The sequence below is a fragment of the Ambystoma mexicanum genome, chromosome 6p (genome assembly GCF_040938575.1).
Source record: "Ambystoma mexicanum isolate Mex_15411 chromosome 6p, UKY_AmexF1_1, whole genome shotgun sequence".
Lineage (NCBI taxonomy): Eukaryota > Metazoa > Chordata > Amphibia > Caudata > Ambystomatidae > Ambystoma > Ambystoma mexicanum.
This window is the reverse complement of record NC_090935.1, coordinates 461,490,172-461,505,812: the sequence shown is the minus strand read 5'-3', so window position 1 is coordinate 461,505,812 and position 15,641 is coordinate 461,490,172. Positions and strand designations below refer to the sequence as shown.

Genomic DNA, 15,641 nt, shown 5'->3' with positions numbered 1-15,641 from the left:
GTGTAAATTGAGACTCCCCCATAGCAAGCGAAGTGCCCATTGGTAAGGGAGGGCCAGACCAGGTGTGGAAAAGGGAAGCAAGACGGTTGAAGGAGGCCCAGTACCACTGGGTTCCCGGCGTATTACATAGATCCGGTCAGTTCCCCCTGACCAGCCAATTTCCACTAGGATCGCCTGAGGCCAGCAGCTCTGCAGTGTATCACATGGAGAGTGATGCAGTCAGCCCTCTTGGGACCGCACACTGCAGGCCACGGGTGCAGCATCCCCACAATCCTTTGGTAACCTCCTGATGTCACTTGCAAAGCAGCCTCAAAGTCCCAGTGGCTCCCGTATCCAGGTTGTGGTTCTGCTGGAGTCGATGTGTCCGCCCGACACAATGGAAAGCATCAGCTGCTACAGGATAAGATGGCTTCCGTACTGCAATGTCGCCAAAGAACGTCCTCGTCCAAAAGCTTCCCGGCACTGATCAGCCTCAGGAAAGCAGCGAAGTGGAGACGGGATATTTCGCTACCTCGTCACCCGTAATTTATTACAAAAAATATTTACTTCCAACTAGGATTACCCGGCAGGATATTGCCAGCCTCGCGGAGAGATGAGGGCACAAGTCTGCATTCCCTGGCTGCTCAACAGCACCCCCTATTCCTGCATACGTAATCAAGTGTCCTGAATTCGTACGTGCACATGTTTAGTGGATAAGATTAAACCTGCATAAAACTCTTAAACTCCTAAACGAATTTAAGACATGAATAAATACTTTGTAGGCTATGTCATTGTCCCCGTAGTATAGAAACTTGGTTTGGGAAATGTGTTAAACTGCATGACCTAAGAGTAATAATATCAGGGCGCTATCCTTGATTTTTGCAGCAACTAATTTGATAACACATGTGTTTAAATGTGTTAATAATTTTTAACTATGAGTGTATTTTATTTCCTTGGAAATTTGTATTTGTGTTGTATTTTGTAATTATTATTTTTTCTTGTGAAATGTATAATGAACTGTGTGAAAAGTGTACCTTTTCTAACTATATCACACAATTAAAAAACATTGTATATGGATCGGTATTTACAAATGGGAGATTTTACACAGATGTCTTCCAAAGTGACATCATAGAAAAGGAAAGAAAATCTTGGATTTTCTATGATGTATCTTGGAGCTCTGAAATTGAATTTTGTATATGTCCCCACCTCCTCATCCCTTTGTCTTTCTCTAAGTTGTTGCCACAGGTCTAGTCTGCAGGTGTGGAAAGGAGAGCCTTGGGGAAACAAAACAAGCATGTGGACAAGGAATACCATCGCTATTGCCTGTATTTCAAAAGCTGTTCAACTGCCCAACTCAAATGGGTACACTATTTGCACTGTGTGAAAAATGCTTGGAAACAAAACTAAATTGCACGTCCATTTTGCCTTATTTAAATGTGGGAAATATTGCCTGCATGAGCCCAACATATTTGTCGTAAGGCCTCTCCTGTCCTACCAACCTCACCACTTCCCCTATTTTTCTGTGTCACCAGAATACCATCATTAGCCTCATAGTACCAAGTATGCTTAGGTTCTGTACAAAAAGAAACATTAGCAAGACTATATATGCAATATAACTAATGTATATAAAATGAGACAGAGAGACGCCATGCCTGAAAGGTGGATTATTTGCATCAGAACCGCCCCAGATAATTTAGGTCTCCAATGAGGAGCTTTTGGTACAGTTACCCACGGCAGACTGTGACAGGAGGGCAGACAGGAGAATTGCTTTCTAGGCCCCCAGGCATTACAGTCTACAGTCTGCAACCCCTCAAAAACACACAAATTACCAGCCATCCAGTCACACTTACCGAACACCCCGAGAATCTCATTGCTCCTTGAAACAGACGCATCCCTGGCCTTTTACCGCCCATCACCATCTGCTTCACTTCGCCCATTTAGTGCCATGCCATTACCATAAACATCCAGAGCGAGAGCAGTAGACCAGTTACAGTTACTGACCAGTGACAGTCACAGACCAGTGACAGTTATAGATACATTACAGTAACAGACCAAAGACAGCTACAATTGCTTCTCCTGATTTTTCAGGCATCCGCATTTGATGTGTATTGTGATGTGCATTTATTTTATAAAGTGCAAATCTAGCTGAGTCGCTGCTGGGAGTTCTACATAGGGCACAGTGTGTTAGAGCATGCACAGATAGATTAAGTGTGCCCCTGGATGACAATTGGAAGCTACTGCTGGGTTTGTCACTGCTCTCACTGTGTACAGAAGCAGAAGAGTCAGTGTGTCAAGCCTACAACAGCATGACAGAGGATGAGCAGTGCCATGCTGGGCATTAGGCCCATCGGTGTGACAAGTCAGATGCAGCTCAAGGAGCAGGTCAGCCCGAATCTGATGAGTTGTACGAGAGGAAGCAAAAAAAGTTGGGTATAATTGCTCCTCTACTACTGGTGGGTCTTAAAAGTTACATAATGAATTCATAACCTACTGTAATTTGTTGTGATGGGCAGTTTCTTTTGTGTTTAACAATGTTTACAGTTAGATGTTTTAACTTTATATGATTTGATTTTAATACTGTAATTAATTGTCCTGATGTTTTTCAACAATTTGGTATTCTCTGTTGTAGTACACTCTTCAAATCATCATACATTAAACCACTGACAAAAAAGGAATTAGAAAGCGCCAAAGACCCGAGCAACTACAGACCGATATCCAACCTGACCTACCCAGCAAAGATCCCGGAGAACCACATGTACAAAATCCTTCTTAAATACGTCGAAACAAACAGAATACTCGACCGGTCAGAAGTTGGCTTTAGACCAATGAGAGCAACAGAATCAGCACTTCTATCAGTATGGGACGACCTGAAAAAAATATTCTGCAACAATGCCCAATCAGCCTTCATTCTATTGGACATGTCGACGTCTTTCGACACTATCAGCCATGCAACACTAATAAAATGATTGATGGAATGTGGCATACAGGTATATGCACTAGAGTGCCATATAACGTGGCCTATCTCATTCATAACAAACCGAACCAAAAGAACTTATCTGCCACAGTTCACCCGAAACACCAAAAATATATCCTGCAGAGTCCCACTGGGATACAGCCTTTCCCCTCTACTTTTCAACATCTAGATGTGCCCACTGATGAAAATCATTCAAACCCACGGACTTACCGCCACAACTACGCAGATGACACACAACTGATTGTGAAAACAAACAGAACACAGGAACAAAATAACAGCCTCAACAACTGCCTCAAAGACATCTACAATTGGATCAAAACGAACAACCTTAAACTGAACCCGACATAAACGGAAATAATGCTCTCACCCACAGGATTCAACTGAGGCAACCCACAACTGGACTGGCCGATTGGCATGGGAACTCAACCAGAGACTGCTGATGTAGTAAATAACCTAGAACTACTCATGGACAACAGACTATCACTCCGAGATGTTTTTATGTGAGGGCAAAAGGGGCACTTGCCCCGGGCCCCCACCTTGGAGGTGGGCCCATAAGGCTGCCTGATCTGAAGAAGTAAGATTCCATTGTTTCCCAGTCTTAAATAGCACATGTCAGGATATTTTATGGGGTGTAACTGAGGCTCTAAACCCATTGCCTTTCTGTTTTGGCAAGTACATTCTGACCTGATCAATTCATCATCTATTGGTTTCTGTGTTCACTGTGGCATAGTGTGTGTGTCTTCCTTACAGCACAAATCTGTAGCATTCTTTCCTTCCTGTGGGAATTATGTTGATCATGTGCAATGGGCAATGGTAAAATGCAAATTGATAAATTGATTGCCACAATGGTTCAGTAGTTACCTCAGTTTGTGAAGTACCCATTGCAGAGATATGTTTTCATATGCAAAATTAGAATATCACATTCCACCAAGGCTGGCTGAGCCTTTCCTATGTCTGAAGTTTATAAACCTGCCTGCATATGTACTTGGTTTTGCATGGATAATCTGCTATTATCAGCAATGTACTTGCACCAGATATGGGTTGCTATAGAAACAAACATCATTTGTATTGTGAAGGTCTAGAAATTGGTTCGTTCAGATGGGGTATTGTAAAACCTAGGCAATCATCTCCAACAATGGCACAAACTGTGAGTCCAAGAGGTGAATAAGTATCCAAATTCAAGACTATGTAACAAAAGCGTTCATGCTTGTATCCTGGATTTGCCAGCAGACAATACAGTGATCCTGGTCAAATCATCTAATACATCTTACATTACTGTGCTATCTTCTGTGAGGTGTGCCTACTTGCATGCTGCTCGTATCGTTTAGCCCATTACCTGATGTTCCTTCGTATGTAGGCCATTTGGGTGGAAGGGTTGGTAGACAGAAGAGAGCAGACCAGATGTTGCAGGCCTCAGGCAAGCATGTTTTAAGGTCTGCTTGTTTGACACAAGAAAGGTTAGCTTTTTGGGCAATGGTGAAAGGTTGTTATGCACGTTTATAAATGTAACAAGCCATTCTTTTGGAAGAATTTAAACATTTAAAATACAAAAGACAAACCCAGATTAAATTTGTTAAATCACATCAATTGGTATGCTGGTACTTATATACTTCCCTTGATGATGGAGAGAATGAAGCTAGAACCATTTCCATTTTGCATAACACCCTTGTATAATATTTTGTTTAAAAATTGTCATGTTTGGTAATGTGATTTGTTTACTTTCCAAGTCCGATTTTTATAAAATGAGATTGTTTTAGTTCATGGTAAGAACTGGAAAAGAAAGTGTTCAATTGCATAGATGGCACAAATACCAGCTTCACCCCTTCACCCCTGAACCAATGTGTGATCCTGGGCATCTCATTTAATCTTGTATTGCCTAACCTTTCAATATTGGCAGTCCCTAAACCTTTCAAAATTGTCAGCCAGTCAGAGTGATTTCCTTCTCATGGTATGATCTTCATAAAATAATTATTCATGGTTTCACTGGCTACAGGGTTTAATAGGGAGCATATTTATATCGTAAACCACAGACATTTGTTCCTTTTCTCTCTAATGACAACACTATTTGAAAACCATATCCCACTTCTAGTCTCAGTCTGTCTGGATAAAGACACCTTCCTGGTAGCTTCTAATCTGTATCCACTATCCATGCTACGGTATGTGTAGCTTTCTCCTTCCTTCCAATTGGGCTCCTCTATCCATGTATGAGCACTTTTGTATTCTGTGAGGCAGCTAATGTGAGTTATTTGTCCATTATGGATTACAAGTACCTTTTACATACAGCCCTGCCTTAATACTACAGGCTGCATACCTTCCTGGATGTTATTGATTAAACAAAATCCTGAATGTACTAGAACAGTTACCTTTTCATAGACTGCTAATGTTGGTCTTCAAATGCTACTTGTTTATCATTCTGATTAGAGCAAGAATGAAGAGGGTAAGGGGACTTAAAGGGAGTAACATGCTTATTATGCTGAAAGGCAGCATATCAATCTATAGGTTGTGAATGCGATGGGTGGGGGCGCGAACCAGTATTCTTGATTCCTTAATTCCTTTGGTTTGGTGGAGGGAGGGCCCAAAGATGTCCGTGCCCAGGGCCCCAAAAGTGCTTAAGATGGCCCTGCTATCACTGGAACAGCAAGTCAACGCAATTGCCAAAAAATGCTTCTTCCTACTACAAATGCTCAGAGGATTACTCCCCTAAATCTCCTTCCCCCGCAGAACCCTCACAACGCTATCCTTGATACTCACAAGAATTGACTACGCAAACAGCCTCTACTTAGGAATGCCAGAAAGACTTACCAAGAAACTCCAAAGGGTGCAGAATACAACAGCCAGGATCCTATTAAGGCTATACAACAAGAGACCACATCACTCCAGCACTGAAAAGCCTATACTGGTAACCAGTTAAAAAGCGCATTAAATTCAAAGCACTCTGCATCGCCCACAAAGTCTTGCACAGACAAGGAGCGGAATTCCTCCAAGACAAGTTAGTCAGTATCACCCAGGAAGGGAACTAAGATCCAGCAATGACCTACAAATCTCACTTTTAATTGCTAGCATCTGGAAAAACATACCCTAAGAAATTAGAACCACAGAAGACCACATCACCTTCAGGAAATTGCTCAAAACCTGGCTATTCGGGAAACAATAACAACCTTGAAGGGACACCGGCAACAACAACACCACAGACAAACAACTAGAGAGGAGAAGAGATGGGTCAAAGAACTACAAACAAGAACCTAGCTAGACACGGTGAAGCAACAGCCAAAGTGCCACGCCAGAGGCTCCAACAAAATGACTGACTTACTAACCTATTTTCCCTCTCCTGCTCCTCCAACATAACTGACACAACTACACCAGACTTTGGACTAGCCACACTTAACATAAACAAACAGACAATCAATAGTATGTCTAAATCCAGATTCTACAGCTGCTGAAGTACACCTAGAGTGAACCACCCACATATGCCATAAACCATCAAAAATGCAACTACACACCAAGATACTGGATTATCTTACAGCTACGGCCACCTGTGACTCTGGATCCCTTATCGACACTATCTAACCAGTGCTCACGGCCAAAACCACCATAGCCCACACAACACACTAACACCAACTCAAAACACTACCACACACCCGAGGTACTGAATCTTACCCATTCAGTTACAATGCACGTGGCCTCTCGCACAAACTACTGCATGCAAAACAACGCTCACAGAGGCCAGTTCCTCCTGGTTCTGAATCTGTACTTTCCCCCAAGCCCACTGACCCTCCTAGCCCCCTCTCTTGCAGAGCCTCGTGAGTGCCTGGAGAATGCCCTTGCGTGGTAGTGGTGCACAGTATAAATCAACATAACATAACAGTAATGTTCTTTCTTTTAGATGTATCTGTGAAAAGTTAATGTATGATGTAACTGTGACACACTAATGAAAACCAGAAGCAAAAATAAGTATTTATTTTTGGGAAACATGCAAATTATGTTTTTTCTTGTACGCTGACAATAGACATAGCAGTGGAAGACGGAAGTGGGAAGGTTTGTCTTTTGTGTGCACACTATTGCAATGAAAGCCATAAACAACACATACCATGCGATGTAGCATTCTAGAGCAATAATCATTATCCATATATGCACACCCAAATGTGTTTTACCAAGACCGACTTCTGAAGGTGTACTCACGTTTTACACTGCAAATGACTCACCACATTTTGGTAATCTTTTCCAACAAGCTGCATTCCAATCACAGAGAAAATATAGATGACCAAGACAACAATCAGCATCAGATTCCACATCTCTTTCATTGAATTGAAGATCACACTGATGAGAATATTTAGCGTGCGCCAGCTTTTTGCTAATTTAAAGATTCGGAGCTGAAAAAGAGCATGCCATTATTACATGGATTAAATCGAGAAGCAAAGTGTTCAGGTTTCACCCTTTTAAAAATAGAGGACCAGTCGAAAGCACTAGCCATTGCACTTACCATCCTCAGAGACCTCATAGCCGATAGGCTCAAAGCTGCAATATTAAGGGAAGACAGCCCCCAGTCAATCAGGCTCAGGCAGACGATGGAGAGGTCAAAGACGTTCCATGCGTTCTTTATATAGGCCACAGGATTTAGGGCTACGATTTTTAAAAGAGCTTCTGCTGTAAACACAATTGATAACACCTGAAAAAAAAATACATTCTGAATATAGATATCAGTTTACGGTATCGAAGATAAATTTCGTATGTTTGTAACTGAGATATAAGCATTTGACTACATGATAATGCCAAAACTAACAGATGAAATTAATGTTGCTCGTCACAGTGACCTTGTTACTTTTTATGATTATTATACTAATGCAAACAAAACACCTTTTTTAACATCATTGAAGATTGTGGGCCCAATTCTAAAAACAAATTGGATACCTAAAACACTGCAGATGCCGTGCCTTTTCTTGGTGCCCCATTTTTGGAAATTAGACTTTGACCTTATGTACAGCGGGGAACTGCCCATTTCAAAAGCGTTAACTGAAGTGTAAACGACGTGCTGCTCGGCTCCCCTGTATTGATTACCGACAGCAGCACACACCTGAAACTAATGATTGCCAGACTCCCAGCAACCTCGTGTGTGCTCGGTGTATATGTCACATGCTGGATGTGCATCATTGTGAAAAGGTAAAAAGAAAAGAACATTGCTATCCCTGTTTGGGGGATAGAAATCTAAGTGGGATATAGGTAGTTCATACCTATGCTATATCACTTTTAAAAAATGCTACAAAGGGTCAGAGTTGACCCTGCCATGCATTGGGAGCCCCGCCCTGTGACTTTCCAAACAAACACAGGGGAATTTTGTTCGCCATATTTTAAAGCACATTTTGTTTCTGAATTTGGAATGCACTTTAGTATGCTCAGAAACGCTCCGTTAATTGTTAAGAGGAGGGTCAAACAGGGACTCTGACTATGCACACGTATGATATATGCATTCACATGACCTTGTGCATTCTCTACAACTGTTTTAGGCACACCTGTAGGAGAAGCACTAGCTCATCTCATCACTTGCACTCTACATATTGATGATAATATACACAATGTAAAATTGCATGCATATAATTTATGGCAGACAGTATTCGTATGATCATCTAGTTGCTACAATCCTCTAATTCTGTCATCACAACTGACCAACTGCATTGAGATTTCAGTGAGCACATACTGACAGGAAGGAAGGTTCAGGGGAAACGGTGATATCAGTTGGTATATCACTTTTTAATTGGCACTCAGTTGCATAAACCCACAGAACACATAGCCTTCCAGAAACAATAGACAACCTTTCAAAACGTGGAATCATATAAATGATTTTCAGATTATAAAATCAAATATAAAGAAATATATGAAATCAATGTTTTATTGTATCACCACTCTCCTGCTCAAAGTATACCGCTTTATTATGTATTGCTCTTAGAAACTGTTAGTCAGTGTTTGGTAAAATTTGAAACAATCTATTTCTTATACCTCTTCTGTTAGAATAGCACTTAATAACATATAGCTCGATTACAATTCCGGCAAAGCCTTTATTTATTACCCTACACAGAGTGTGACTTCTTAAATACATGATAGCAACACCTGCAAAGTACTGGGAGTACTTGAGCATTTGATGGGCAATCGTGGCTTATGTTGTGAGCACTGTGGCTATACCTCCTATGGCAAAACAGGGGGCATGGTGTCAGTATCAGCCAGATGAGTTCAGTTTTTTTTGTATTTACCCAAATGCAAACCACAGCAAAAAAAACCTCAAAGGTGACCTTTACATAATGGAAACACCTAGAAATTACTATTGTTGATTTTGAAAGGTGGCATTTATTCCTTACAATTCTAGTATATAATTTCTTTAAGATTTTAATGAACACAAATCAATTGCATTAGCAACCTGACACACATAACATTTGATCTAATATACTTTGCTTTGGATAATGTGCAAGGACGTGAAACTGTTGTAACATACATGCACATACACTACAATGTGTGTATGCACTCGAATGTGTTTTTTGTAGATTGCTGCATAGCTATGAATCAACAGAGCTTATATAGGGGCCGTTAATAGTGAAAAGGGACCAGGCCCACAACCTAAATCTTCATTTTACTTTACAAGGAAGCACTATCACAGATCCTCTTCCTATCAACTCATGCTCCTGGCAGAGTGGCTGCTGTAAACATCCTGATTTCCTTACACCTTGGGTACAGCAAACGTCTTTACCGGGGTCTCAAGCCTGGTTGTTTCTGTCGGGTCAGGAATGTTGCTATTTGACGTCTGATTTACGTCACCTGAAAGCGTAGATCTCTCTTGCCATTTCTGCACTTTGCTGGCTTCCAACCTCCATGAGAATCCAATTGAAATCATCTTGCATCGTCCATGAAGGCCTTCACGATCCAGGTTCAAGATCCACAATTCCAAAGACTTTCTCTACCATCCACCAAGCCACCAACCATACTCTGCTAATGCCATCCACTTCCACAATCACTGGCAGATGAGGAAAGGTGTGTAACATCCCTGCACCGCCCGCTTCATCATACCAATCTAGCACTTTCCACCGTTTCCTGTCCTGGCACTTTACTTGTCCAAAGTGCCATTAATGAACAATTGATTTTGCCCACCTATTTAGCTGTGTCATTTGCAATTAAGCTCGACCATCCACTTATTGCCGCCCCAACACTAATACTGGATGCCATTTCTCTGACGAAACCCAAATACGAATTTCAGGTCGTACATCCAGACTGGCCCTCAGAGGAACATTTTAAGAAACATGTCTGTGTTGGAGCTGGTGAGCTGGAACGGGGCAGGCATGGCTGAAGTTTGGTTCAGGTCGGGCCCCTTTAGAGGCTGGCAGTGCACTGCCACTTTTATAGGGCTGTCAAATGTAGAATTTCAGTAATGAAACTCAGATAATCCATCAAATCTGGCCACTTGTCCACCTGTCTGAAAAACAGTGTGAAAAGCCAATTTGGTTGACACATCTTTGCAATCCCATATGCAGCAGCATGAACAGCCATGGGAAGACACCCACAGATCTGTAATGCATTACTCCCCAGGCAATTAAACAATCAGAATATAACTACCAGTAAAAATATGGCAGCTGTGTCATTGCTTGGGACGCAGAACCCTACGACTAGTGCCCCTCTGATGCATAGCATTAATCCTCTCTTGACTTGGCCCAGTACTTTGCAAGTGTTTGAGAGTAGTAGAAATATCACAAGGCGCCTAACATGCAGGACTTTCTCAATGCCAACCTGGCTATAATGGTGACAAAGACCTCTTGCATTTTTAATTTTTGAAACCCTGGATGCAGGTGGCTTTCTGGAAAAGCTGATGACTGCTGGGGAATTCACCATAAACATGTGGGCCAATGTTCAGAGCATTCACTGCATGGCCATCACAGCTCAGTGGGCAGGCTTTCCTTCTTCTAAAGGGCAAATGAGGGGTCCTAGACTAATTCAAGGTGGCATCACTTGTATGCAGTTTAGCGGAAATGTACATCGCGCATACCAGGATTTCAGGGCAGAAGCCACAGGTCAGGTGTAATCTGAGAGACAGTTGAGGACATGGAGGCAATCCAGCAGAGGCCTCTTACAATTCAATTGGGAACATTGGGAAATGCTTGCTGTGGCAAAGAAGATCAGCTCACATTTCAGAATGGCTCACCATGCCAAAAATTCACTACACCAATTAAAGCTCAGTCCCAAGTTGCCACTACACAACCTGAAGACCTCATTGTCCACCCACTGGAAATCTACTTTGCACATATGGGATTGGCTATGCGAGCACTGCAATGGCATCAAATTCTGCTGGAATACTCACAGTCGAGTGTAGTAATGGGTTTGTGGGCTGGAATGTGGTGGCTCTGGGGTTCTGTGAATGACGGTTGAGGCTGAGCAGAGGGAGTGGCTGGTGGATGGGTGTGGGGGAAAACCAGTGTTCCTCACTCATGTACTTGGGTCTTCGTCCCCTATCATCCCATAGTGTTTACCTACCCTGCAAACGTGGCAGACCATGGACAATAAAGGAAGATGAAACTTACCTATGAAGGGAGCTCTCTTTCTTTCCTGTGCAACGAGGATGGGATGGTAGTCTGGATTTCGAGGATCTTCATTCAGTGCTGCTGGGGGGAGGGGGGGGTAGAGCAAGTTGAGGACACTGCCCCGGCAAACTTTCCCCACACCCAGGCGGATACCACGGTGCAGTGCAGCCCGTGGATGTCACTGTGACCGTTTGGTGGCGTGCAGGGTGCTTGTCAACACCCCAAGGAGGAGGGGGCCCCACCAGTGCCAGCATTTGGATTACCCCTGTTGTGGCAGAGTCCGGAGTGTGTGTGGCGTGCCAGTGAAAGGCATTCATCTCCGTGCAGTGAGCTAGATGAAGGAATCCATGCCCCTGCAGTCGGAGCAAGGGAGAGAGGGATTGTTTCCGGCAACAAGAGCTGATGGCCGTTGGTGCACCTGCGGATCTTGTCTGGCGCACAGTGTCCTGGAGGCTCCCGAGAAGAAGAGTACAAAGGGAATTGAAAGTGCAGCATTCTCAGCGTTCTTTCCAAGTACTTATTGGGAAATGTACAGTGCGGAGGGTGAAAATGTGTGCAGCGCTGAGGGTGAAAATGTGTGCAGTGCTGAGGGTGAAAATGTTTTCAGCACCTGCGAAGAGAGGACATCATAACTAGGGAGTTTCGTGATATACCTTGTGAGCGATGGGAAACTTCTGGAGGGGCAGGATGTTTTGAGTATTTTTGGACTCCTGGACAGTGTTCTGGGAAGTTTCTGGGATCCAGCAGAACGTGATTGTGGTTAGAGTGAAGTTAGCGGTAGGTGTGTCCGGGCCTGTGACAATTTCAAAATATTGTGCATGTGTTATGTGGCCCATGTTTGTTTTTGGGTTAGGTCATTTTTCCCAGTGGTGGGGGCAGGTGTTGTTTTAAGGCTGCTGTTTGTACCCTTTTGGTGTGTTTTCGTTGTGGCCTTCATTCCCCTTTAAGTTTCCCAGGGTAATATGGAAGTGCAAATTGTTTCTACTTTTGGGGAGTTGTTCCGATGATCGGTAGGATTGCTAGATCATCGGTTTACTTATACCGGATGGTATTATCAAAAATCTAGCACTAGAAGTGCACGCCTCCTCACTAGAGAAAGGCTACCACCATATCTCAAGGTACCAGCCCTTGAAGCTACATTCTCCAAAGATTCGAAGGCTCTGGCTCTCTCGCTCAATACCATTCTAGTGGAAGCTATTGATGCCATTGCTCCATTAAAAGTCGTAAAGCTAAACACACTCTACACTCAAACAACTGGTTCACTCCTGAACTCTTAGCCCTACGAACCCAGAAGCATGTAGCCCTATCCAAATGGCAAGTCAGCCTACTTGCACCAGACAAACTGAAGTTCAACAAACGTTCTAATGAATATAAAAAAGCGATTGTCATCACCAAAGCAAACTCTTTCAGCAACAGAAGAGTCCAACTCCAAAGAAATGTTCTCCATCTTCAGGGAGCTAGAAATTCCCGCCTCCCCTCCTCCCACCATACTAAAGAATGAAGCTTGGTGCACTGACATACAAGCAGCAATGTTCTACAAGCTCAACACCCTGCAGAACAAAATCAGAACTAATCAACTCAACCCACTCCTCACCAATATGTCTTAACCACCCAAAGCAAAACAGCTGACTACCGACACTACCCTCTTCTCGTTCAGAGACATCAATGAGACGGAAGTCAAGGCTATCATGAAGAAAAAAAAAACCATCCACCTGCAATGGTGACATTTGTCCTGCACCCCTCTTCAAGGAGAGCGCCGGCCTGCTCACAGCGTTGATCAACGACTCTTTTGCTTCAGGATCAGTTCCTCCTAGCCTAAAAGAAACATGGGTCCATCACCTTCTAAAAAAAACCTGACTTGATCCTTCTAATCCCAATAACAACAGGCTCATAACCACTGTATCCTTCCTGCTCAAGATTCTGGATAAAGCAGCTTACCTGCAAGTCCAGGAATTCTTAGAATCCAAAACCATCCTAGGCTCCTGGCAATCCGGCTTCCGTCCTGAACATGGCACAGAGACGGCCCTTTTGGACCTTAAAAACCAAATAGATGATATCATGGACTCTGGTAAACCTGCCCTTCTCCTCCTTTTCGATCTATCCTGAGCATTTGACCTTGTGGACCACAATCCTCTATGTCAACATCTCTCCTCATCAGTGTTTTTCTCCCCAAACACAATCACCTGGATTGCCTCCTTCCTCGAAGGTAGAGCCATGCGTGTCTTCTCAGACCTTTCAGCTGCAAAGACAGACACTATCCTCTTTGGTATACCACAAGGCTCATGCCTGTCACCCACACTATACAACATCTTTACTATCTCCCGGTTCAATCTACTTGACTCGCTCGGCATCATGTACACCAATTATGCCGACGATTCTCAAGTCCTCATCCCTCTTTCAGGCAACTATGAGAATGATGCCAACACCCTCAACGCCATCTATGCCACCATGCACACATGGATGGCTGAGTACTGGCTGTGTCTGAACAGGGACAAGACGGAACTACTTCTGTTAGCCCCCACATTCGCACGCATCATCCTTGACGTCAAATACCAAGGCTTCACCATTGACAACATCAGCATCCCAGTCTCCCAGTCAGTCAAAACTCTAGGAGTCTACTTAGACAATAACCTCGCCATGCCCAGACAAGTAAGCGCAATAGCTACCGCTGCAGCCTACTACTCCAAACTGCTCAATGCCACCAGACGGTTCCTATACACCACCAACTCCCTATCATTTGTGCGAGCCATCATAGGATCTAGGCTAGACTACTGTAATGTACAGTAACCTCATCAAAAAATGTGGACAAACTACAGACCATCCAAAATAACGCCCTCTGCACAGCACTGGGCATCTCCAAAAGGGAACACATATCTGCAGCTAGACAAAATGCTCACTGGCTGCCTGTACGCCAGCGTATCCTGTTTAAGACACTGGCCATCACGCATAGATGCATCCATCACACCGCACCACCCTACCTCTCCTCCGGCGGCAAGACCTATTAGAACGCCATATACCAACCTACTGACAGTCCCAAGAATTAAACGGGCCAGAGGCGGTGGCACAAGCTTCCCATTCACTACATCCAGACAATGGAACTCACTGCCTTAGTCCATCAGAAATGAACCCTCTCATCTTGCCTTCCACAAGGCGGTCAAAACCAGGCGGTTTATCTAAAGCTTATTCTGTATGTTGTATGATATCCGCAGCTCAAATATAACCTGCTGCCTAACAATGTATCCAACCCACATTGTAATGAGTGAACCACTCAAGATAACCAATGAAAGGCTACTGTAACAATGCCACTCACCAAAACATTGTATTAACACATGGTTTATAGTCATAATTTCGAAATCAAAAATTTCGAAAGTCAAAAAGTCGAAAAAAAAATGTCGAAAAAAATAATGTCGAATTTATTTTTTATGACGTTTTTTTTCGAAATGGGGGGGTTCCCCCCCCCAACCCCCGTTTTTTCTTTTTTTTTTTTGTTTTTACCTATTTTTTTTATATAAACTAGAGCCCCAAAAAAAATATAAAAAAAAAAAATAATTCGACATTTTTTTTTTCGACATTTTTGATTCGACTTTTTTGCCATTCGAAATTTTGTATTCGATATTATGACTGGACACCTTAACACATGTATGCAGGCTAATGTAACCAATCGCCCACCTCTCTGGTGCAACTAAGACACATTCATGTAACAGCGCCTCAATGCCCCTGGGCTGTGTGAGCGCTTCTATAAATGCAAATAAATAAAATAAGATAAGAGGTTTCCGTTTGCATCCATTTTGGACATGATGGTGGTAATGATTATTGTTTTTTGGAAACGTGGGCAGGGAGGGACATTTCTTCCTGCGTATTTGCATCCATTTTAGACATGAGGGTGGAGGACCTGCACATACGTTTAGTTCATGGACATAAGGGTGGATGGATTAGGTAAAGTATCCTGCTCAGTTCATCCTGCATAGCGCATCCAGTTCATGGACATTAGGGTGCATGTTTTCTCCCATTCAGTAAAGGGGGGATGGTTACAAAAGGAGTGATGAACATGTTTATTGAGTGTGGAGTTTATGTTCACACGTGAGTGTTTGATATGGATGTGAATATCTTGCGAAGAGATTGTTTTAGATGCGTGT

At 43.0% G+C, this 15,641-nt stretch overlaps 1 long non-coding RNA gene across 1 annotated transcript in view; it reads right to left on the bottom strand.

Moving 5' to 3' along the window:
• Positions 1 to 7,161: 7,161 nt before the first annotated feature.
• The window catches only part of LOC138511521 (uncharacterized), a 137,426-nt gene continuing 128,946 nt past the window's right edge, over positions 7,162 to 15,641 (bottom strand). Inside the window, exons 2-3 of the long non-coding RNA XR_011280626.1 lie at positions 7,434 to 7,619; positions 7,162 to 7,323 (exon numbers count right to left, since the gene is read on the bottom strand). This is a non-coding gene — a long non-coding RNA (uncharacterized lncRNA). The remainder of the gene's footprint in view (positions 7,324 to 7,433; positions 7,620 to 15,641) is intronic.